The sequence below is a fragment of the Giraffa tippelskirchi genome, chromosome 8, assembly GCF_054371585.1.
Source record: "Giraffa tippelskirchi isolate mGirTip1 chromosome 8, T2T-mGirTip1v1.2.pri, whole genome shotgun sequence".
NCBI classification, from domain to species: Eukaryota; Metazoa; Chordata; class Mammalia; order Artiodactyla; family Giraffidae; genus Giraffa; species Giraffa tippelskirchi.
In genome coordinates this window covers 28,654,897-28,677,047 of record NC_137282.1, presented here as the reverse complement: position 1 = coordinate 28,677,047, position 22,151 = coordinate 28,654,897, and the positions used below count along the sequence as shown (strand labels likewise).

Here is a 22,151-nt window from a genome sequence, read left to right as displayed (position 1 = left end):
TGTTGCTCCGTCTTCCTCTGTTGATTCAGAAGGTCTATGAGGTCCTCACAGGGACCCTGAGGACACCAGCCCAGGGCTGCAGAAAACACAGGTGACCAGGCTGATTCTAACGATGGACTCCAGAAACTGTGCCCACTGGCCTCTGTCCTGTGGAGGTGGAGCACATATTTTGCACAATATTTGGTTCCATAAGCTGAAAAGTTTGGCTTTCAGTTGAAATTTTAGTAAAAGGACATCCCATCAGAGCAGATGGTGAATACTGTACTTATGATCATTCTTTGCAGTTTATTACACCTTATTATACCTTGCACAGAGGAGCTGAGATCTGGTGGGCAGTTTAGACTGAAATAACTCACACAGTTTTATCTGCCAATTCAAAAGATTTAACCCATTACAAGAGCTTCAGCTGCTCCGCAGCCCCCAGGAATCCCCACAGCTTGTGTAGAGCCTGACTAAGCTCCACCTTGCCGTTTGCACACTTCCCTGGATGCCCCACCTGGGTTGTCCACAAGCAACCCTGGGTCACTCGCCTCAACTTGGACCTCTCATCTCCCTCAGAAGCACCTGTGTGGTCCCCCAAGCTGGGACGTCGGAGTCAACCTTCCTCTCTCCTCCCCTTCATCCTCTGCCAACTGGTGTCCAAGCCTAAGGATGCTGAGTCAGAAACTCCACTCAGCTGCAAGTCCCTCAGTTTCAGGCTTCCTCCTCCCTGCTAGCTCACTGCAAAAATCCTCCAGTCAGCCTCCCTGCCTCCAGGCTCCAACCCTTCTACCCTCCCTTTTGTCTGAGAGTCAGTCTTCTTGAGATCAGTTTGCTTAAAAGCTTTCAAAAGATCAAACTCTCCAGAGGGGTAAACAAAGCCTTTCGGTGTCTGCCCTCCAGACTAACCTGAGGGTCCCTTCTCCCGCCAGCCCCCAGACTCCCAACTCGCAGCCCTCTTTAGCTGTGCTTTAGGTGTGCACACTCCCACCTCCTGTTCCCTCTGCCTCACACACGCCCATTATCCATCTGGTACACTTGATCATTCTTTGAGACCCTCCTATGAAACTTTCCCAACTCCCCAGCAGCTACACCTCTTAAATAACTGTTTGTCTTCACGTGTGTGTGAGTGTGTGTGTGCATGTCCCACTAAACTCTGAGTTCCATGGATGGGGCGTGCTGTCTAGCACAGAGTGGAAACCATATACCGGGCCTCACTTGATAGTATCAGTTCTTATCTGTGCAGATTTGAGCCGTTCCATTATGGCTAAGACAGGGGTTTAGAAAAGTGATTCTAACCACTGAAGAGGTGCAAGGGTAGGACAAGAGGCTCCTTGTCCAAAGAGCCTCTTAATACTAGACTTCACTTATTAAGCATTTATACTAGAGGTCAGATTCTGCACCAGACACTTCTTGCACTGTATCAGCGCATCCTCACTACAGTGCTGTGAAGACAGGTGCATACCATATTTTACAGGAAACCAAACGCTACAGCACAAGAGCCTCGGGGAGGCTAAGCCACATGCCCAAAGCCTGGACTGAACTACTGCGCTGATGAAGCAGCAGCTCCAGAACGCGTCCTTTCCTCTCTGACAGTGGTGCTGTGGATCCTGCTCCAGCCAGGTGTCCTTGAGGAACTTGCTAGAGTTTAGGGGTGGCTGTGGGAAGGAGAAGGATGCTGGCTGGGTTTGAAAATGCAGGAAGATGGTTTCTCCTGCAGTGGCATTCTGATTGGTGGAATGCAGTTTCTTTCCATCTTGAGCTTGTTCTGTTATCTCCAAGTGCATCCTAAGTGCCCTCCAAGTCTACGTGCAGAGAGCTATCCAGGATCCTGGTGATCCAGCCAGCTGACCTGGGATTAACTGTGGCTTGGTAGCAGGGGCTGCAGCTCTCCTGTGAGCACGCATGCTCAGTCCTGTCCAACTCTTTGTGACCCCATGGACTGTAGCCCACCAGGCTCCTCTGTCCATGGGATTCTCCAGGCAGGAATACTGGAGTGGCTGGCCATTTCCTCCTCCAGGGGATCTTCCCGACCCAGGGATCAAACCCACATCTCTCACATCCCCTGTATTGGCAGGTGGATTTTATTTTATTTTTTTTTTACCACTAGTGCAACCTGAGAAGTCTGTTTAGGTAGCTGCTGCTGCTGCTAAGTCGTGTCTGACTCTTCGCGACCCCATGGGCTGTAGCCCACCAGGCTCCTCCGTCCATGGGGTTTCCCAGGCAAGAGTACTGGAGTGAGGTGCCATTGCCTTCTCCGTGTTTAGGTAGAAGACCATCCAAAAAGACACGTATGGTCTGTTTCTCTCCATCATCTGCAAAGGCCTTCCACTGACCGGGCCCAAGTGTGGGAGCAGCTCCTTACAAGATGTGTGTCAACTTGCCCTCTCTCCAGGGGCCATGCTGCAGTTAATCCTGCTCCATATCTATTCTTGGCCACATTTATTTTTGCGTGGTGGAAATTAGGCTTTCACAGGGTTCCTTTCATGTTTAATCTGCTGATTCCAATGAGAGTCAGATCCCTCAATGATAACTCTTCTCTGTATTAACAGATGGTTCTGCCAGAATACAGGACTACTTCAGTCTCTCCCTCCGCCCTCTTTCTGCCTCTCCTCGTGAGACAGGAAAGCATCAGATTTGTTCAGCCCTTTACCTTTATTCCAAAAAAGTGCAAGGAAGCAGCATTCTAGATACAATTTGCTAGCAGGGCGACACCTAGTGGTGAGAGTGTGAAATACACTAATGAGGGGTTAAGAATACAGTTAAAGGAAGATAGCACTAAGTTGTGTCCCACTCTTGGGATCCCTTTAACTGTAGCCCAACTAGGCTCCTCTGTCCGTGGGATTCTCTAGGCAAGAATACTGGAGTAGGTTGCCATTTCCTTCTCCAGGGGAACTTCCCAACCCAGGAACTGAACCCAAGTCTCTCGTACTGCGGGCAGATGCTTTACCGACTGAGCTATACAGGAAGCCCCAAGAATACAGGTAAGTCCTCAACATGCAAGAGAGAACTTCGCTGGTGGCTCAGACAGTAAAGAGTCTGCCAGCAATGCAAGAGACCTGGGTTCGATCCCTGGATTGGGAATATCCCCTGGAGAAGGAAATGGCAACCCAACACAGTATTCTTGTCTGGAGAATCCCATGGACAGAAGATCCTGGCGAGTCCCAGTCCATGAGGTCACAGAGCCTCGGATACCATTGAGCGACTAACACTTCATTTCTTCACTACAAACCAAGGGTTCCATTGTGAGGGTACCTTCCTAAGTCCACCAAAGTTAGCCTAGGTACCCAACTAATACAATCGGCTATTCAGTACTGTACTGTAACAGATTTATAATACTTTTCACACAAATAATACATAAAACAAACACAAAAAATAAAATATTTTTAATCTTACAGAACAATACCTTGAAAAGTACGGTAGAACAACAGCTGGCATACAAGGGCTGGCATCGAGTGAACAGGCAAGAAGAATTACTGACTGGAGGAGGGAGAGGAGGTGGGAAATGCTAGACCTGAAGGATCATCATCAATAGGAGATGGAGGGCAAGCTGCAGTTTCACACTCGCATGATGTGGATGGCACAGGTTCTGGTTCCTTGCTGGATTCAACTCTATCTCCCCTCTTATAAAAAAAAATCTAGTGATGTCTGGGTTTGGTTCGGTTCGGTTCAGTTCAGTTCAGTCGCTCATTTGTGTCCAACTCTTTGCCACCCCATGGACTGCAGCAGGCCAGGCCTCCCTGTCCATCACCCACTCCCATAGTTTACTCAGACTCATGTTCATTGAGTCGGTGGTGCCATCTAACCATCTCATTCTTTGTCGTCCCCTTCTCCTCCTGCCTTCAATCTTTCCCAGCATCAGGGTCTTTTCAAATGAGTCAGTTCTTCGCATCAGGTGGCCAAAGTATTGGAGTTTCAGCTTCAGCATCAGTCCTTCCAATGAATATTCAGGACTGATTTCCTTTAGGATGGACTGGTTGGATCTCCTTGCAGTCCAAGGGACTCTCAAGAGTCTTCTCCAACACCACAGTTCAAAAGCATCAATTCTTCAGCACTCAGCTATCTTTATAGTCCAACTCTCAAATCCATACGTGACTACTGGAAAAACCATAGCTTTGACTAGATGGACCTTTGTTGGCAAAGTAATGTCTCTGCTTTTTTAATATGCTATCTAGATTGGTCATAACTTTTCTTCCAAGGAGCAAGCGTCTTTTAATTTCATGCCTGCAATCACCATCTGCAGGGATTTTGGACCCCCAAAAATGAAAATCTGTCAATGTTTCCATTGTTTCCTCATCTATTTGCCATGAGGTGATGGGACTGGATGCCATGATCTCAGTTTTCTGAAAGTTGAGTTTTAAGCCAACTTTTTCACTTTCCTCTTTCACTTCCATCAAGAGGCTCTTTTGTTCTTCTTCACTTTCTGCCATAAGAGTGGTGTCATCTGCATATCTGAGGTTATCGATACTTCTCCCAGCAATCTTGATTCCAGCTTGTGCTTCATCCAGCCCAGCATTTCTCATGATATACTCTTCATATAAGTTAAATAAGCAGGGTGACAATATGCAGCCTTGATGGACTCCTTTCCTGATTTGGAACCAGTCCGTTGTTCCATTTCCAGTTCTAACTGTTGCTTCTTGACCTGCATACAGCTTTCTCAGAAGGCAGGTAAGGTGGTCTGGTATTCCTGTCTCTTTAAGAATTTTCCACAGTTTGTTGTGATCCACACAGTCAAAGGCTTTGGCATAGTCAATAAAGCAGAAATAGATGTTTTTCTGGAACTCTTTTGCTTTTTCAATGATCCAACAGATGTTTGCAATTTGATCTCTGGTTCCTCTGGCTTTTCTAAATCCAGATTGAACATCTGGAAGTTCATAGTTCATGTACTATTGAAGCCTGGCTTGAAGAATTTTGAGCATTACTTTGCTAGCATGTGAGATGAGTGCAATTGTGCGATAGTTTGAGCATTCTTTGGCATTGCTCTGAGAGTCATTGGCCTTGTAGCTCTGAGAGTCCTGAAATTGTCTCGAGGTTGCTTTCCTTGGGATTGGAATGAAAACTGACCTTTTCCAGTCCTGTGGCCACTGCTGAGTTTTCCAGATTTGCTGGCATATCGAGTGCAGCACTTTCACAGCATCATCTTTTAGGATTTGAAATAGCTCAAGTGGAATGTCTGGGTACCAGCTCTTTTTTTCCTCATCTTAGATAACATGGTAAAACTGGACTGCATTCTGAACAGCTGCTACAAACTTCCTGTGCCATTCTACATTTGGGTCCTATGCCTCAAAAACTAACAGTGCCTCCTCAAATAAAGAAAATCTCCTTGCCATTTCCTGCATCATGAATCTCTTGGGTTCTTCAGTTTCTTCTTCCTCTTGTCTCTCTTCATCCTTTCCCTGCGCCTCCAATTCCATCAGGTCTTTGTTAGTGAAGTTGTCCTCTTGCAGATCCAGCTCCAGCTTCTTGCTGAGGGCCACTAAGTTGCTGCAGACCTTCTTGGACTCCTCATCCACCTTCTCAAATCCACGAAAGTCATGAACAAACTACAGGCAATGGTTCTTTCAAACACCATTCGTGGTGATGGCTATGACCTCACACCTAGCAAAGTCAATGTTTTTTATGGCCTTGTAGCTCTGAGAGTCCTGAAATTGTCTTGAGGTTGCTCCTGATTTGTCACTGGCCTTTATGCTTGACAAAAAGTGTGGCATAAATAATATTCCTTTTAAAATATTTATTATTTTTATATATTTATTTATTTGACTGTACCAGGTCTTAGTTGCAGCACTTGGGATCTTCAGTCTTCACTGTGGCATGTGGGCCCTTTGAGTTGTTGCATGCAAACTCTTTAGTTGAAGTATGTGGGCTCTAGTTCCCTGACCAGGATTAAACATGGGCCCCCTGCATTGGGAGTATGGAGCCTTAGCCATGGACCACCAGGGAAGTCCCATAATAAAATTTCTTGAAAGTCTCTATAACTCCCCGGTCCATAGGTTGGATGAGTGATGTAGTAGTCAATGGCAGAGGCATTACTTTGACATTGGGATGAAAGTCATCCATGAATGGGGGATAGCCTGGAGTACTGTCAAGCAGCAAAAGAACGTTGAATGGGATGTCCTTCTCCAAGCAATATTTCTCTACCTCTGAGATACAGTGGTAGAAAACCAGCCCTAGACAATGGCCTGTGTAACCCAGGTTTGGGGTTGTCCTTCTACAGAGCAGGAAGAGAGCCCCTGGCTGTGTTTCTAAGGGTTCTTGGGTTCTCTGAATGATAAACTAAGAGAGGTTTCAGCTTCATTTTACTGAAAGTATTGCCACCAAACAACAGAATTAGCCTAATTCCATGGGCTGTAGTCCATGGGGTTGCAAAGAGTCGGACACGACTGAGTGACTTTCGCTTTCACTTGCTGCTTTATAGCCTGGCATCAGTCAACTTTTCCTCCTTACTGATGTAACTTCAGTCTAGCATCCTCTTCCAGTACAGTCCTATCTCATGCATATTAAAAACCTGTTCAGGTAAACACACGCCTTCATCAATAATTTCTCAAAGTGTTGCAGGAAATTCCCAGGCAGCTACCACATCTGTACTCGCTGCCTCGCCACTTACTTCTACATTGTGAAAGTTGGCTCTGATCTTGAACCAATGAAACCAGCCTTGGCTGGCATTAAAAGACGTGCCCTCTGATTCTTAACTGTGTTTCTTTTTCAAATCTTCATAAAGGCTTTTAGCTTTCTCTTGACTCAGCATTAAGCTGAGTGGGACGCTGATGCTGTGATTCCACATCCACACACTGAGAAGTTTCTCCAGCTCCTCCATCACTTTTCCACACTTCTTCGGTATGATTGTCGATGTCATCAGCACAGCAGACTTCACACGTTCCATGATCTTGTCCTTGTTCTTTGTATTCTTAACAAGTTAGTGTTGGTCGTGCTGGTTTTCACCGGTGTGTGCAGGCTTCCTCCAGCTGCAGTGAGCAGGGGCTACTCTTCACCGTGGTGCACAGGCTTCTTACTGCAGCAGAGTGACTTCTCTTGTTGCGAAGCACAGGCTCTAGGTGCATGGGTTTTAGCAGCTCTGGCTCACGGGCTCTAGAGCTTGGGCTCAGTAGTTGTGGTGCATGGGCTTAGCTGCCCCTCAGCATATGGACTCCTCCCATATCAGGGATCAAACCCATGTCCCCTGCATTATCATGTGGATTCCCAACCACTGTACCACCAGGGATGTCCTTATCTTTGTTCTTTAGAATCATGCCAATGGTTGAACAATTCATGGTATAAGAATGAGCAATGTCTACCATCTTTTCACCTCACTCTTCTCTCTCAATTATTTTTACTTTTGTTTCCATCGTTATCACTTGGTGCTTCTTAGCAGTACCAGTTACATCACCACTGCTTTTTACACTTGCTTCCAGACATCCTGGGCTTCAAATAAAAACACTGTACTACTGGACTTTATACAGTACTGTACAGTAAGATACACAAAAGCACAACCACGTGTAGAGAATGCACGCATGTGACAGTGTAGGCCAGACACACGGACTAACTTATGTGATTAGGCATACAAAAGCACATTTGCATCTTTGAAAGTCTGCAACCTGAAGGTTCGTATATAGGGGACTTAATGTAGTCTTTTTCTTAACAGCTTTGCTGAGGTATGACTGACATACAAATATTGAGTATGTTTAAAGTGTACAACTTGATCTTTTGAAACATATACATCATGAAATGATTACCCAATCAAGCTAATCAATTTATCCATTGTCTCCATATAGCTACTGTTGACAAAAAAAAAATTCAACTAACATTCAAGATGAGAGAAAAGATAATTTTATTTGAGCCAAACTGAAGACTGCAACCTGGGAAACAGAGTCTCAGAAGCTCTGAGAACTGCTGTGCTCATCAGGCAATAGACAGCATATTCATGCATTTTTGAGACAAAGAAATTATGTCTCATATTGACAGGTTAGCATTCTGTACATAGTACATCAAAGGTATTTTGTCAATTATGCGTGTATAGACAAGTCTTTAGTGAATGCAATCCCTAGTATGAGATGAAAAAGACTATATTAATCATAGAATTACAGTTCTGGTGTCTAAACAAAGAGGCCAATTTTTTCTCAAAGGTTAATTTCATTTCCTTGCTTTGAGGTCTGGTTAATGTATAATGCAGATGAACAATGAACATTGGGAAAGGCCTGCGGCAAAGAGGATTTTTTTTTTCTGTTTTCTTTCTTAATTTGATTGTTCTCCCATAGGAAATTTATGATTTTCCTCATTGCTACAATTTTCTTTGGGGCTTTTTGGGGGGGAGGGGGGAGGGGGTCAGGAGGGTGGTGGTGTGTGTATAGTGAAAACAATTTAGATCTGCTCTCTTAGCAGATTTCAAGTATACAAAACATAAATTATTAACTATAGCCACCACGATGCATAAGGGAAACTTTGCACCCTTTGAGGTTAAGAATATTCTTTTGAGTCTTTCCTTTTTTTAGTATCTGTAAATTGTATCACTTAAGATGGAATGCTACAGATCGGAGGCTCCCCACATTTTTAAAATCTGACATTTCTAAGGAAATTGTCATTGGTCACCCTTTCCACTGCATTGGGTCCATATGTTTTAAAACAAAACAAAAGAAAACTCTTACTTTCAAAGTTCTTTGTAACAATCCCTCACCAAAGTATTTTCAGGCACCTTGTAATTTGGGGGGGTGGGGGAAGGGTGAGCAAAAACAGAGGGAACAAGAGCAAGAGCTCCTTGTCAGGGTTTGGGGGACAGATTCTGGTCCTTGCTCTGCCCCACTGAGTGCGCCCATCGAGGGCAAGTCACTGACCCCTCTGAGCCTCAGTTTCCTTAGCTATCAAATGAAGAGGTTGAACTACAGAATCTTCAAGTCTCCTTCCAGCTTTAAATACTTAACTGTATGATACATAATCATAGAGTGGATCATTATTTAGACCTCTTGTGGGTAGAGGCTGAAGGTGGAAGAAAACTAGAATCTGTCCTTGGTAACTTTCTGGTTCCTGAGCAGTAGTCATGTAGGGCATGGGGGAGAGGGCCAAAAGGTCCTCCACTTCTATTTTACAAACTCGCTAATGAATTATTCATGTTTCACACACAGGCCTAAGGGGGTGGGGGTGATAATGGCTGGTTTGACTTCTGAGAGGAGATAAACTGGGGAAAGGGAATGTTGTTTGCTAAGAGAAAGTACAGCACAGGCTTTCAGATGGAAAGGGAATTTACAGTTCATCTAATCCATACCCACCTACTTTCAGACCAACAAATTCAGACTGACTTAAGTGGCTGGATCAAGATCACAAAGCTAGTTGGCTGCACAGTCAAAACAGTCCACTGAGAAGAAAAGCTGACCTGAATAGCCAGAAACGGGTGGTATACATAACCCTACACATCCAATGGTAGAGACTCTGGTTTCCACATTAATGTTCACAAAAGTCATATAATACTATGTCAAGCTGTGGCATATGTTAAAAGTCATTACTCTGTGCATGCATTAATCACAAGCAGGCCCCTAGATGTCCTCTAGAGAGCAGAAGAGAGAGGTGGTCCCCAGAAGAGGGAAGAGACAACTCTTAGGAAGATATTTGTTTCCTGGATACAGAATTTGATCAAAGACAAAGACCTCATCCTCCAGAATCCTGAATCAAGTAACAAAACATTCTATCTAAAGCTTTTCTAATACTGTTTTCAAACTTGAAAATTAATTACCACTGAATTTTTTCCCTGAGGTTTTCAATACTGAGAAGACGTCAGCGTGACCAGCCTCAGCTCTCTTTCACTCTCTTCCTCCTTGACTCTTCCAACCAAACTGATGGCCTCTGTCCTGACCCCTGAACCCAGCAGTCACCCTCCGGCCTCAGCTGCTCCTCTGCCTGGAATGACCGCCTCCCATACACTACCTGACTCACACCTCCTCCTTCAAGTCTCCACTCAAATGTCATCTTGCCAGGGGACTTCCTTTATATCTGTCCAGTTAATCCACAATAGAGGAGAACTGATCAGGTCTCAGAAACAAGCTCAGAAGTATGTTAATGAGGAAATGTTTTACAGACCATACATTTTATCATTTATACCCAGCTGTCACACAAGCATTGGACATGTGCTTTTAGCAGTAGACCTAAAGCAAACAGTGATACACCATGAATAGTTACACTCTAATAACTTTACTAGAAATTTTCCTTTCCTCCTAAACATGAGGGCAAAAGTGTGGTTAACGCAATAACTTTCATAATTACAGCCTCCAAAGAACAGAACTAGAATTTCATATCTATCCCCATGGAAAAGAAATGCAAAAAAGCAAAATGGCTGTCTGAGGAGGCCTTACAAATAGCTGGGAAAAGAAGAGAAGTGAAAAGCAAAGGAGAAAAGGAAAGATATTCTCATCTGAATGCAGAGTTCCAAAGAATAGCAAGGAGAGATAAGAAAACCTTCCTCAGCAACCAGTGCAAAGAAATAGAGGAAAACAATAGAATGGGAAAGACTAGAGATCTCTTCAAGAAAATTAGAGATACCAAGGGAACATTTCATGAAAAGATGGGCTTGATAAAGGACAGAGATGGTATGGACCTAACAGAAACAGAAGATATTAAGAAGAGGTGGCAAGAAAATACAGAAGAACTGTACAAAAAAGATCTTCACAACCCAGATAATCATGATGGTGTGATCATTCACCTAGAGCCAGGCATCCTGGAATGTGAAGTCAAGTGGGCCTTAGAAAGCATCACTACGAACAAAGCTAATGGAGGTGATGAAATTCCAGTTGAGCTATTTCAAATACTCAAAGATGATGCTGTGAAAGTGCTGTACTCAATATGCAAGCAAATCTGGAAAACTCAGCAGTGGCCACAGGACTGGAAAACGTCAGTTTTCATTCCAATTCCAAAGAAAGGCAATGCCAAAGAATGCTCAAACTACCATCTCACACACTAGTAAAGTAATGCTCAAAATTCTCCAAGCCAGGCTTCAGCAATACGTGAACCGTGAACTTTCAGATGTTCAAGCTGGATTTAGAAAAGGCAGAGGAACCAGAGATCAAATTGCCAATATCCGCTGGATCATCGAAAAAGCAAGAGAGTTCCAGAAAAACATCTATTTCTGCTTTATTGACTATGCCAAAGCCTTTGACTGTGTGGATCACAATAAACTGTGGAAAATCCTGAAAGAGATGGGAATACCAGACCATCTGACCTGTCTCTTGAGAAACCTGTATGCAGGTCAGGAAGCAACAGTTAGAACTGGACATGGAACAACAGACTGGTTCCAAATAGGAAAAGGAGTACATCAAGGCTGCATATTGTCACCCTGCTTATTTAACTTACATGCAGCGTACATCATGAGAAACGCTGGGCTGGAAGAAGCACAAGCTGGAATCAAGATTGCCGGGAGAAATATCAATAACCTCAGATATGCGGATGATACCACACTTATGGCAGAAAGTGAAGAAGAACTAAAGAGCCTCTTGATGAAAGTGAAAGAGGAGAGTGAAAAAGTTGGCTTAAAGCTCAACGTTCAGAAAACTAAGATCACGGCCTCTGGTCCCATCACTTCATGGGAAATAGATGGGGAAACAGTGGAAATAATGTCAGACTTTATTTTTTTGGGCTCCAAAATCACTGCTGATGGTGATTGCAGCCATGAAATTAAAAGACGCTTACTCCTTGGAAGGAAGGTTATGACCAACATAGATAGCATATTTAAAAGCAGAGACATTACTTTGCCAACAAAGGTCCATCTAGTCAAGGCTATGGTTTTTCCAGTGGTCATGTATGGATGTGAGAGTTGGACGGTGAAGAAAGCTGAGTGCTGAAGAATTGATGCTTTTGAACTGTGGTGTTGGAGAAGACTCCTGAGAGTCCCTTGAACAGCAAGGAGATCCAGCCAGTCCATCCTAAAGGAGATCAGTCCTGGGTATTCATTGGAAGGACTGATGTTGAAGCTGAAACTCCAATACTTTGGCCACCTCATGCGAAGAGTTGACTCATTGGAAAAGATCCTAATGCTGGGAAGGATTGGGGGCAGGAGGAGAAGGGGACGACAGAGAATGAGATGGTTGGATGGCATCACCAACTCAATGGACATGGGTTTGGGTAAACTCCAGGAGTTGGTGATGGACAGGGAGGCCTGGTGTGCTGCGATTCATGGGGTCGCAGAGAGTTGGACACGACTGAGTGACTGAATTGAACTGAACTGAAACATAATCTTGCTTTTAAAATTACCCTCATCTCTATAACCCGAGTCTCCAGTTTCTGGAGGGACCAGGCAGAGAAAGAACAAAACAATTTCAATTTTACCTACAGAGGTGTAATTTACTCAATTGGTCTAAGTCATAAGTGGCTTGAGAAGTGTTTCCCTATGTCTGGAAAGCTATAAACATTATTTACCAGTTTACTCAGTAACTAATCCTTTTGTTAACTTTTCATGAAGCCATTAGATGTTCCATTAAGATTTTTTAAAATTTCTTATCCAATTCTCTGATATATGAAAGTTATCAGAGACCAGTATTTGCTGAAAGGTTCTTTGCCTAAATCTTCTTGAAAATGAAGACTTTGGCTAAAGCATCAGAGGGTACAACAGTAACTGTCTATAAATCATGGAAAGACTTAAAAAGTAACAGTTAACATTCCATCACAAGGTAACTGACAAAAGAAAATTGGTTATTACTGTGACATGCAACATTTTAAAATGTCCAGAATTATGACTAACATTTTATCAGGACATACAAAGGTCACTGTTGAGACAATAGTTACTCACTTAGCCCAAGTGACAATAAAAGATTTCTAAGGCAAATATAGAATAGATCACTTGAAAGGTAAAGAAACTTAACAAGCTGTTATCAAAAGCAGTATCCCAAGAAAACCATGCAGGAAGAAAGCAAATCCCTGTTATTCAACAAAGATGTCTCAATGGCCAGTGCAAGTACTGACACACACACACACACATACAAACAGCAATTGTGGTCTCACAAAGATCACACAGGGTGTAGCCCAAAGATTTCATTCTCTCTCCCTGACAGCACACTCAAGGCGGCTCACAATGAGTGCATAGAGTTTCCCCACTCTGCGCAAGCCAGGATGGCTCACCCCAAAACAATATACACAAAACCACAAACAACAAGGGACCTCCCTGGTGGTCCAGTGGTTAAGAACCTGCCCTTCTCTGCAGGGGACATGGGTTTGATCCCTGGTTGGGAAACTAACATCCCATATGCCTTGCAGTGCGGCTAAATACACACACACACACAACAGACAAGCTATGGCGACACAGACAACACCAGAGGAAGTATAGTCTAGAAATTCCACTTCCAGACAGAGGCTTCCAAACAGATTGGCTCAGTTCTTTAAAGACAAGAGACCCAGAGTTGGTTCTCAGGGAGCCCGGAGTGGCTGGCCCACGTGGAATGGAGAGAATTCCCAGTCTTTCTATCCCTGTGACCAAACAGCTCTGGATGGAGAATATTATAATAATTTAGGCTACCATTCAAAGACCACCCTTCCTCATTTTCAATAATGTGCGTCAGCCAGTCGAAATTATAACAGGCTCTCATTCCTTCTTCTTGGTCATAAGTTTATAGCTATAGGTCGACCAGTCTGCCTTAGTTTTCCATGGTGGGAAGTAGGGGAAGAGGGGCTATCAGATGAAATTAAAGGAGCGCTTTCCATGTTTGATCAAAAAACACTCATGCACGAACTGAAAACAAACCAGAGCCCTTGCCAGCAGACAGAAGGCTTTCCCAGAAAAAAAACGCACACAGCTCAACGTGGCCACTTCCAAGTCCCATTTAGCCATAACTTTATTCCGAGTGGCACTTGCAGATGGGTTTCTAAAACAGAAAATCCCAAGATGACAACTGAATGCTCCCCAGACGGAAACAAAAGTCCATCAGAGGGACAAGGTGGATGCAGCCTTGGAGTGCGGGCCAGGGGACTTATCCAGAGTTTGGTGCAGGTGTCGCGATGTCAGACGCTATTTTTTCTCTTCCTCAAAACAATTCCATGGGGTAGCAAGTCCAGGGAAGTCCAGGCAGGAGGAAGAGAAGAACATTCTCAAGGCAAAGAGGGCCTCGACAGCTGCTAGGGCAGCCCCTCTCCTGCCTCTACTCCCATCTCAGAGTTCTATTAATAACTGCTGGGTTGGGGGACAGGGCATGATTGGGGCTCGGACTTTCCAGGCAAGGGTCTCAGGCAATCTAGCCTCTAAAGAAATCCACCAACTCTCCACGCTCTTGAAGAGGCTTGTGTGGAGAAAGGCATCTGATCATGTCAGGGGACACCCCTCCACTCTGGGACTCTCCCTGACTGAGCTCCAGATTGGCTGCTAAAATTGATGTCTAGGTTATCTGGGTGGACCCTGCCTGTAGGGTCACAAGTATCCTTGTAAGAGGAAAGCAGAGGGAGATCTGACTGCACAAGAGGACAATGCACTGCAATGGCAGTGAGGTCAGAGGAAAGGGACCCAAGTCCAGAAATACAGTGGCCCCTAGAAGCTGAAGTCAAGAGGGCCTTAGGAAGCAACACTACGAACAAAGCTAGTGGAAGTGATGGAAATCCAGTTGAGCTATTTCAAATCCTAAAAGATGATGCTGTGAAAGTGCTGCACTCAATATGCCAGCAAATTTGGAAAACTCGGCAGTGGCCACAGGACCAATCCCAAATCCCCAAGGACTCAATCCCACAGGACCAATCCCAATCCCAAAGAAAGGCAATGCCAAAGACTGTTCAAACTACTGCACAATTGTATTCATCTCACACGCTAGCAAAGCAATGCTCAAAATTCTCTAAGCTAGGTTTCAACAGTACGTGAAGTGAGAACTTCCAGATGTTCAAGCTGGATATAGAAAAGGCAGAGGAACCAGAGATCAAACTGCCAATCCACTGAATCATAGAAAAAACAAGAAAGTTCCAGAAAAAATCTCCATCTGTTTCATGGACTACAATAAAGCCTTTGACTGTGTGGATCAAAACAAACTGTGGAACATTCTTCAAGAGATGGGAATACCAGACCACCTGACCTGCCTTCTGAGAAATCTGTATGCAGGTCAAGAAGCAATAGTTAGAACTGGACATGGAACAATGAACTGGTTCCAAATTGGGAAAGGAGTACATCAAGGCTATATTGTCACCCTGCTTATTTAACTTAAATGCAGAGCACATCATGCAAAATGCCGGGCTGGAGGAAGCACAAGCTGGAATCAAGATTGCTGGGAGAAATATCAATAACCTCAGATATGCAGATGACACCACCCTTACGGCAGAAAGTGAAGAGGAACAAAAGAGCCTCTTGATGAAAGTGCAAGAGGAGAGTGAAAACACTGGTTTAAAACTCAATATTCAAAAAACAAAGATCATGGTATCCAGTGCCATTACTTCATGGCAAAGAGATGGAGAAACAATGGAAACAGTGACAGACTTTATTTTCTTGGGCTCCAAAATCACTGCAGATGGTGACAGCAGAAATTAAAAAGACACTTGCTCCTTAGAAGAAAAGCTATGACCAACTTACAGAATTTTAAAAAGCAGAGACATTACTTTGCCAACAAAGATCCATCTAGTCAAAGCTATGGTTTTTCCAGTAGTCATATATGTATGTGAGAGTTAGACCATAAAAGAGGCTGAATGCCAAAGAATTGATGCTTTTCGAATTTTTTTTCAACACATTTTTGAACTGCGGTGTTGGAGAAGACTCTTGAGAGTCCCTTGGACTGCAAGGAGATCAAACCAGTCAATCCTAAAGGAAATCAATCCTGAATATTCATTGGCAGGACTGATGCTGAAGCTGCAGGACTGATTCAAAGAGCTGACTCATTAGAAAAAAACCCCGATGCTGGGAAAGATTGAAGGCAGGAGGAGAAGGAGATGACAGAGGACGAGATGGTTGGATGGCATCACCGACTCGATGGACATGAGTTTGAGCAAGTTCGGGGATGTGGTGAAGGACAGGGAAGCCTGGCGTGCTGCAGTCCGTGGGGTCGAAAAGGGTCAGAGGGGACTGAACAACAACGACTAGAAGCTGAAAAAGGTGAGGAGACAGATTATCGCCTGGGGTCTTCAGGAGGACCCAGACCTTGACATCAGCTTGGTGAGAATGATTTCAGACTTCTGACCTCCAGAACTATAGACAATGAGTCTGTGTTGTTTCAGTCCACTAAGCTTGTGGTAATCTGTTACAGTGGAAATAGAAAATTAACGCATCCAGGTGATGAGAACCTCCCAGTTCCCTCTGAGAAGGCTGTGCCACCTGAATGAGGTGAGCCCAGGCCACAGCGTACCAGTGGTGTGCCAGGCTCAGGTGTGAGACTCAGTCACCCCACGCCGCCAACAGCCACACAGAGGTCTCTTCCGAGCATTGCCCTCTACCCAGTGTCACAAGGAAGGGGTGGGGCTTCCCTCTTCAGATACAAGAACACCTGTGTGTCCCATGGGTTCGTTGGTTTGCCCTTGTTTTGAGAAACAGGCAGGACTGACAGATGGCACCACACCTTACCTGTGATGGTGCCAAGGAAAACCAATTGGCGGTTTTCTTTGGAAGATCGCAACTTAGCCATTGGGTAAAATCTGAGTCGAGTTAGTTAGAGCCACCCTGGAACAGGATATACTTGCTTATTAAACATTTCAACATTGCCAGGGCGTATTTTCCCTTGTACATTCTGGAACACTTCTTGATCACATTATCACTCTCACATAACCTGTACTGATATTTCATAACATAACACTTCACCGGCAAACCTGAAGCCCTGGAAGGTATTTAACCTGAAACCATCAAAAATGTTGAGTCAGAATGCATTTCTTACAGGCCTCTGAAGGGTGTGTCTGGCTGAGCTGCTAGTTTGTCTGTAGGACATAGGCTACTGGGCAATGCTGAACTAGGGTGAATGAGCGAAAACCCAGCTCTGTGACCCCGTGGCTGCAGGCTTCTGTGTTCTTGTGAGTTCCCGAGGCTGGGGCTGGAGTTGGGGGCTGTGGTGTCTGAGGTGACCCTCTGTGACCACTCAGAAAGCCCAGGAACAGAGGCCCAAGATGGATTATACAAGGGCCGAGCAGATCAGCAATGCCACTTAAAGTGGTTTCAAGTGGAGTCTGAAAAGTGTGGCTGACCCACATCACCAGAAGTGATCGCATCACCAGATATAATCACATCACTGAAAGGGAAACCAAGAGCCGGGATGTCATAGCAGTCTCCTTCCTGCCTCTCCTTCAGGGGGACCGATCCATGCAGCCCTCCAGGCTGCACAGACACCAGGGACCCCATGCCCCCACGGGGCCAGGGGCCCCCCTTCAGAACATGGGTGTTGAGTTGCACAATTTAAATCTCTTAGCCTGGGACTTGGTTTCCGAAACACTGGCAGGCCCTTCCCATCTCACACAGACCTGTAGGAGTCTCAGGTGAAATTCTTGCAGCTGCTAAACAGCTGCCTGTGTCTGAAAATCCAGGCTCTACTCTTTACTGCTACGTGACTGCAGCAAGCTGCTTAAACATCTCTGCTCCAGTTTCCTCATCTGTGAAAAGAGAATTAAAAATACTATATGAAATAGTAAAATGTGGCTATTACTGGCTGCTGCTGATTAGTTGCCAAGTCATGTCTGACTCTTTACGACCCAGTGGACTGTGGCCCTCCAGGCTCCTCTGTCCATAGAATTCTTCAGGCAAGAATACTGGAGTGGGTTGCCACTTCCTTCTCCAGGGGTTTTCCCGACCCAGCGGTCAAACCCACATATCCTGTAACTCCTGCATTGGCAAGCAGATTCTTTACCACTGAGCCACCTGGGAAGCCCACAACAGAAATTAACTCTCTGAGTTCTGGAGGCTAGAAGTCCACCTTTGAGGAGTTGGCAAGGCTGTGCTCTAACCTCCTCTACACCTTTCTCCCAGCCTTCCTTGTCTTACCCACTGTCCCGGGTGATCTTGGGCCTGTGGCAGTGTGACTCCAACCTCTGCCTCTGCTGTTATATGTCATCCTCTCTGTCTTCACGGAATCTTCTTATAAGGACAGGAGTAATAATGAAGGGCCCACCAGTCTGAAGTCATGTTAACTCATTACATCGCAGTGACCTTGTTTCCAAGTAACGTCAGGACTCAGGGGTTAGGACAACATCTTTTGGGAGGGCACAATTTTAACAGCACCTTTGCCCTCACTGTCCAGGCATTTATGGTCAAAGGCAGTTATTTTAGGTATTCCTCTCTCATGTCCCTTATCATTTCTCTTTCTTATAATTTATTTGAAAATATTTTTAAGTGATAAATCATACAGACCAATGCTCTTGACTAATACAAAAGTAGGCTTTGTTTTAGTATCTATTATTTATTTATTTGGCTGCCCCAGGTTGCAGCTGCTGCATGCCAGGTCTTTGATCTTCATTTGTGGCATGTGAGATCTTTTAGCTGCAGCATGCAGAATCTAGTTCCCTGACCAGGAATCAAACCTATGCCCCCTGCATTGGGAACACACAGTCTTAGCCACTGGACCACCAGGGATGTTTTAGTTAAATTAAAGCAGTTTTGGTTAAATTAAGCTCCGTAAAGTCTCTTACTGAAACACCTGGCTAAAATAGAGTATATAATTTCCCCCTTTTTCTAGTTCTCTTATTTTTCTGCAATAGCCTCACTTGTCTCAGCAACCTTTCAGTCTATATTTTCTAGAACAATTCCAATTTAGTGAAACTTTTCAATAAAATTGGCACAGAGATCACTTAAATGCAATGCAATTGTAACGCTTCTTAAGGCTTATCAAGCAAATAAATCCACAAATAAGAAAATCTCTGGGCTTCCCTGGTGGTCCAGTGGTTAAGAATCCGCTTTGCAATGAAAGGCACAGTGGTTCGATCCCTTGTCCAGGAAGATCCTATATGCTGTGGAGCATCTAAGCCTTCGAGCCACAACTCCTGAGCTCACATGCCTTAGAGCCTGAGCTCAGCAACAAGAGAGGCCTTTGCACTGAAAAGCCCACAACTAGAGAGGAGCCCTCACTCGGTGCAACTAGAGAAAGCTTGTGTGCAACAACAAAGACCCAGCAAAGCCAAAAATCAAAATAAATAGATTTTTAAAAAAAAGAAAAAGAAAAAGAAAATCTCCTTTGTCAAGCATCCCAATGTGGGAATCCAAAAATCTGCCACTAACCAGTGGAGATCAAAAGTAAGAGGCTGGTGGAAACTTGGGCGGGGTGGGGTTGGGGGGAGGTATGCAAGAGGGCGCTGAGGTCTGGAGAGAAGACCAGGTATGAGGGTAAAAGAGGAATGGGCCGGAGGAACATCTCACCATTTCCCTGTGGATGCCGCACCACTGACAGGAAAGACACCACGATTTCATAATACTTTCATTTTTAGCAGAAATATGTCCTTCCCCCTTTTCTTCCTGGTAATTAAATGTCCGAAGAAGGAACTTGAAACCAAGACTGGAAAAGGAAATAGCACAAGAGTTGGAACTGGAAAACAACAGCTGAGGTAAAAGCCAGCGAGGAGGACAGAGCCAGGCTAGACAGTATCACCGTCCTGGTGTCAGATTCATTTTCTGACCCATCACCAGAGCTGGGGCCTGGCCAGAAGGTTTCAGAGCCATTTTCACATGTAGGTGTCAAGAGGACAGAAAACTCAAGACATGACATGAGAGAGGAGAGTTTTCTCTCAACAAAGACACCAGAGGGAAGAAAGGTAGGTGACAGAGGAGAAGAGAGAGGCACACATCCGTGATATGAGACAGCCACTCTGCAACACTAACATGGAAGCTGTGTTTGCAACAGAAAAAGAGGGGACAGCTATTAAGGGGTTTAGGGATCAAGATAATCCCAGCCAATACCTACTGAGCAGTAGCTAGGCACCAAGCACTGCGTTAGAAACCCGGATAGGAATGGGAACAGGTGTGGTATCTGCTGTTAAGGCTTTTACTGTCAGACATGCAGCTCAGTAGTGATAATTACCATGTTGGAGGTATGATCACAGGACAGTGAGAGAGCAATGCCAAGCATCTCCTGGGTGCGTCTCAGAAGACACATGTGAGCTGACAGTGGCTGGAGCGCTGACAGTGAGACTGGGCGCCACCCAGCGGGGACCTCTGTGAAGGCCTTGGGTGCCTCGGAAAGGCCTTTAGGCTTTGTCCTAGAGTCAGTGTGGAGCGCTGGCAAATTCTCATGAGGAAAGCAATGCTGATTTGTGGGACAGAAAGATCTTTCTGGACCCTTTTGGGAGGTTGGCACAAGAGGGAGAGAGGGTGGAGGCAGGAAGCCTTGCAAAAAAGGAGAAATTCACCTCTGAGAGAAGAAGGGACTCCTTGTTGGAGAGGTAGGGAGAGGAGGAAGAATTTGGGTGTGTAGAGAGGGAGAGGGTAGAGAGTGGAAGGGGAGGAGTTCCTGTGAGCGGTCACCATTTTCTTCGTGAAGTAAGACACCGGAGGGACGTCTTCAGAGACCAGCGTGTCAGATGGCGCCAAGACCATGTGGAGCGACTCCGGGCTGAGGAAGGGCTGGGGAACGAGAGCAGCTTTGCTAAGCAGGCTTGAGGGTGCAGTTAGGATTGGAGGCCATCAAAGGGGAGTGGTGATTTGGGATTTATTCAGCGTTACCCGGTCCCGGGTTTAAGGAGGAAGATGTAAAAGCTGACGTCACGCTTGCTGATCTGCCAAAGAAAAGGGACAAGGGTGTTGAGAGAGCGGATACAGGCGGGGTTGAGATGATGCATCACGGAGTCTGGGCTGGAAAGGAATAGAGGCAAAGACGAGAAGGGGCTCACCAGCCTGGAGAATGTGGAGGAGACACGAACTAGTGGTCAAGGATGGGGAAGGAAGTCATCCTGTGACGGCGGTTCTCTGGCGGCAGGTGCAGGCTGCGTGAGAAGGGACCCTGGCTACTTGGTTCATCACTGTGCCCCAGGGCCTCGCTCAGTTTCTAGAGAATAGTAGTTGTGTTTATGTGATCACGTCTCTGGTGATGGGAAAGCAGAACTGCAGAGCTAAGCGAAGGTGGCTCACTGCCCTGAGGTCGACAAGACGTGGGATGTGAGCAAACGAGCAATTCGACCGGTAGAGGTCTCCTCAGACAGGGGCTGGGTGGAGAGGACTCGACTTAGCACGGACAGGGCGGAATGGAAGACGCTGAGGAGAAAGAATAGGGTCCCAGCGACTTCTCTCCAGGACCTGACTTCTCCTGAGGAAGTACAGGGGAGAAAGAAGGGAGAACGGAGGGGTGGAGGTGGTTGGAGATGAAGGGAATGAGAGGCTAAAATTAACTGGCTCAATTTCTGGCTAGAACTTTGTTCAGAAAAGCATTGGAGATGGCTGTGGACTCCAAATGTGGAGAAGACTCTAATCACTGCTTGCATCTGGTTGTGACACTGACTGGAGAAGTGCTGGCTGAAACCAGGAGCAAATGTTGAGAGAGGTCACCCAGGCCAAGGTAATCACCATGAAGTAAATGCTCTCAAACGTAGCACATTTCAATTTTAGGCAGAGATTATCAGTGAAAATCAGTTAGGATGCAACTGCTGCATTTCATCTTTTCAAAATTCCTCCGTAAATACTTTTCTGCATGAGTGCTGAATCAAATCTGCCTTTGCAAATAGCACTTATGTAATTAAGTTTATGGTTCAACTGCTCAACTGCAAATGTCTTCTGAATAAAAAGATTATGATTATTTTCAACAAGCTTGTGACAAAATTGGTTTGAATGATTTTATTTTAATGATTATTCTGTGATTCCAATCAAAAATTAGATTATTTTGATTATTATGAGGTTATTATGATTATTCTTAGATTGATTCTAATAACTTACATTTTACCAAATAAGCAGTTTTGGAATTTGGCATGACCATTTTTTATTTTCTAATTCATTAATTTCTGCTTTTTATCTGTTTCATTTCTTCCTCCTGCTTTTCTTTGGCTTATTTTATTGTCCTCAAAATGTTTTTTTGAGTTGGATACATAATTTACTTCTTTCTTTCTTTTTTAAATGATTTAAGTACTTTATAAACTTTCCCATGAACTCAGCTTTATCTGTATTCTATAGATATCTGTTTCATTATTGCTGTTTTCTAGAAATTTCACGATTTGACTTCCGTATCTTCTTCATATCAAGAATATTTAATAAAGGGATTTAAAATTTTTTAACAGAAAATTCAAAACATACACAAAATATAGAGAATAGTATAATGAATTACTAGGTACTCATCACCTACCTCCAATAA

At 44.6% G+C, this 22,151-nt stretch overlaps 1 protein-coding gene across 4 annotated transcripts in view; it reads right to left on the bottom strand.

Moving 5' to 3' along the window:
• The window catches only part of ACSL1 (acyl-CoA synthetase long chain family member 1), a 275,902-nt gene that overhangs the window by 162,712 nt on the left and 91,039 nt on the right, over positions 1 to 22,151 (bottom strand). For 2 of the 4 annotated variants that reach the window (XM_081521820.1, XM_081521829.1), the window contains exon 3: positions 17,353 to 17,481. The exons of the other annotated variants lie outside the window; for them this stretch is intronic. The gene's annotated coding sequence lies outside the window, so the exon portion shown is untranslated. The remainder of the gene's footprint in view (positions 1 to 17,352; positions 17,482 to 22,151) is intronic. 4 annotated transcript variants of the gene reach the window in all.